Source organism: Macaca mulatta, chromosome 2 (genome assembly GCF_049350105.2).
Source record: "Macaca mulatta isolate MMU2019108-1 chromosome 2, T2T-MMU8v2.0, whole genome shotgun sequence".
Taxonomy (NCBI): Eukaryota; Metazoa; Chordata; class Mammalia; order Primates; family Cercopithecidae; genus Macaca; species Macaca mulatta.
The window spans coordinates 104,076,982-104,080,941 of NC_133407.1; positions in this window are offsets into that span (position 1 = coordinate 104,076,982).

Below are 3,960 nucleotides of genomic sequence, written 5' to 3' on the forward strand. Positions count from 1 at the left end.
ACTCAGGACCACTGGTTAGCGAGGATGTTGCAGGCAGTTGAATTTACTGTTGTTTTCTCCTTCCTTGGAGCAGAATTATTCTGTTATGAGTTGCTGTAATGTCTTGATTTGGTTGGCCTCCAGCCAGGAGGTGACACTTTCAAGAGAATACCAGCTGCAGTTGTAGAAGGGGAATATAGGCTTACCCTAAGTTACCAGGATAAGCATTTGGGTTTCTTAGGCAATGCTTAGGGTCATAAAGCTCCCAAAGAGCTTATGTCTTGTGTGATTGGCTACTGGGGTGGGTAGAGAAATACCAGGTGGGTGCAAGGTTAAGCAGGCCTGAGCTCAGACTCTTCTTGGGCAGGGCTTGCCATGGCCACTGAGGGGGATGGAGGGTGGTTCTTGGGCCAATGGAGTTATGTTTCAGAGGGGATTATGGCTGTTTCTGTCACCAGGGAAGTGGAGGAAAGCCAGTAGCAATAGGCCTCACCCAGCAATCATGCAGTTGGCAAGGCCAGTCTCACTAACACTACTGAGTTTATCTCCAGGCAGCCTGGGCATGTAACTCAGACCTAGCTCCAGGCTAGAAGTTTTCTTACTGAGAAAAACAAGCATGGCTTTCAGGCCACACTCCTCCCCATCTGCTCACACTATTGGGTGCAACTCCTACTCTCCTTTCCTCAGCAGTTGCTGTTTGCCACTGGATTCTGCTCAAGAGAGTTTGAGCCCAGTCAAAATTATGACAAAGTTCAACAGAAGCTACTTTCACCCTATGACCCTTCTCAAATTCCACCAGCTGATTTCCCAACGGCCCCTGTGAGATATAGTCAGAGATGGCTTCCCTGGGCTCAAGCTGGAGAATGGGAATGCCTACAAGGCTCTTCCCACTGTTGCTTCTACTTTTATATTTCACACTAAATACATTTCAGCTCTAAGTGAGGTTAAATCCTTCCTCCATAATCTGGACTTTCGGATTCTCCAGTGGGGACATGTGTTTGGAGGCAGGTTTTCCCCCCTCACACTTTAGAACTCAGTTTTTTTACCTGTCTTCTGGAATTTGCAGTGGCCTGCTGCTGCTTTCAAAGGATCTGTGAATTCTTTGTTTTCCTGGTACATGGTGGTTCCTGGAGCAAAAGTCCATGGTGTGAGTCTCCACATACTGTTTCATTCATCCAAGTGGGAGTTGTATGTCAGCCTTATCGCCTATCCACCATCTTCCTCAAGTTTCTCCAGTTTCATTTTTACTTCAGGTTATTGGGATCTTCTCTCTTCTTTTCTTGGTTAACCTAATTAATGGTCTATCAATTTTTTTTTCCAAAGAACCAGTTTTTTGTTTCATTCATATTTTGTACTTTTTTGTTGTAATTTCATTTAGTTCTGCTCTGATCTTTGTTATTTCTTTTCTTCTTCTAACTTTAGGTTTAGTTTGTTCTTGTTTCTCCAGTTCCATGAGGTGTGATATTAAGTTTTCAATTTGTGCCCTTTCAGACTTTTTGTTGTAGGTGTTTCATGCTATAAACTTTCCTCTTAGCACTGCTTTTGCTGTATCCCAGAGGTTTTGGTAACTTGTGCCATTATTATCATTCAATTTGTAGAATTTTTACATTTCCATTTTAATTTCATTATTAATCCAGGTATTCAGGAGCAGATTATTTAACTTTCATTTATTTGTATAGTTTTGAGGGTTCCTTTTGGAGTTGATTTCCAGTTTTATTCTGTGATCTGAGAAGATACTTGACATGATTTTGATTTTTTTTCCAATTTATTGACATTTGTTTTGTGGCCTATCATATGGTCTATCTTGGAGAATGTTTAATGTGCTGATGAGAATGTATATTCTGCAGATCTTAGGTAGAATGTTCTGTAAATATCTGTTAAGTCCATTAGTTCTAGCATGTCATTTAAGCCCATTGTTTCTCTGTTGACTTTTTCTGTTTCAAAGACCTGTCTCACAGGGTGCGGAACATCACACACTGGGGCCTGTCGTGGGGTGGGGGAAGCGGGGAGGGATAGCATTAGGAGATATACCTAATGTAAATGATGAGTTAATGGGTGCAGCACACCAACATGGCACATGTATACATATGTAACAAACCTGCACGTTGTGCACATGTACCCTAGAACTTAAAGTATAAAAAAAAAATCTGTCTAGTGCTGTCAGTAGTGTATTAAAGTCTCCCACTATTATTATTTTGCTGTCTATCTCATTTCTTAGGTATAGTAGTAATTGTTTCATGTATCTAGGAGCTCCAGTGTTTGGTGTATATAAATTTAGGGTTGTAATATCTCTTTGTTGAATTGATCCTTTTATCATTATATAGTGACGATCATTGTCTTCTTTGTTTTTACTGTTGTTGCTTTGAAATGTTTTGTCTTTGAAGTAGCTATAAGAGTAGATACTTGTGTTAATCCATTCTCACATTGCTTTAAAGAAATGCCTGAGACTGGGTAATTTTAAAGAAAAGAGGTTTAATTGGTTCATAGTTCTGCAGGCTATGCAGGAAGCATAGCAGCTTCTGCTTCTGAGGAGACCTCAGGAAACTTACAATCATGGCTGAAGGTGAAGGGGAAGCAGGCGTGTCTTACTTGGTTGGAACAGGAGGAATGCGGGTGGGCATGCCACAAACTTTTAAAACAACCAGATCTTGTGATAACTCACTCACTCACTATCAGGAGGATAGCACTGCGGAGATGCTACTGAACTATTATTCAAGGATCTATCCCAATGGTCCAATCACCTCCCACCAAGCCCCACATCCAACAGGGGGGATTATAATTCAACATGAGATTCGGGCAGGGATACAGATCCAAACTATATCACTACTCCTGCTTGCTTTGGGTTTCCATTTGTGTTCTATTTTCCTTTTACCTTGAGTTTATATAAATCCTTCAGTGTTAGATTGAGTCTCTTGAAGTCCGACATGCACCAAAATAGAACCTCTTGAAAGCTTAAAACTCACAGGGCCTATAAAACAATAACACAACAACAATAGAACTATCTAGGTAACAAGATGAATAAGAGACTAGTACTTCACATCTTAATATTAATGTTGAATGTAAATGGTCTAAAAGTTCCACTTAAAAGATAAAGGATGGCAGAATGCTGCATTATTTTAAAGCAGATTCCAAACATCATCTGATCTTGTCTGTATATACTTGAATATATACCTGAATAGTTGAATGTATTTTGCATAACCCCAATATCATTATAATACCTAAAAAACAATATTTACTGGATATCATTTTATACAGTCTGTTTAAATTTCCCAGATTGTGTCGAAAGTGTCCTTTTATAGTTATTCTGCTTAAAGTAGGATGCAAACAAGGTTTGCACATTGTATTTGATTGACTATTTATCTCTAACATACTTCCCTTGACTTTCCTATGCCAATATTTGTTGAAGCAATTAGTGCATTTGGCCTGTAGAATTTCCATATTCTTGTCTTATCTGGTTGCCTCTTTACTGTGTTATTTACATGCCCCTTTAGACTCTGCACTTCTTGTAAACCAGTAGTTGGGGGGCATTAAGGGTGCCACTGCTACTGAGTTGTCATTGCTTCTAGGTCCTTCCAAAGAACAAAGGTAGGAAACAGACATTTTCTTTCTTTTTTTTTTTCTTGTAAGTCTTTCCTATTTTTTTTTTTTTAAATTATACTTTATGTTCTAGGGTACATGTGCACAATGGGCAGGTTTGTTACATATGTATACATGTGCCATGTTGGTGTGCTGCACCCATTAACGCATCATTTACATTAGGTATATCTCCTAATGCTATCCCTCCCGCCATTCCCCCACCCCACAACAGGCCCCGGTGTGTGATGTTCCCCATCCTGTGTCCAAGTGTTCTCATTGTTCAATTCCCACCTATGAGTGAGAACATGCGGTATTTGGTTTTCTGTTCTTGTGACAGTTTGCTGAGAATGATGGTTTCCAGCTGTATCCATGTCCCTACAAAGGACATGAACTTATCCTTTTTTA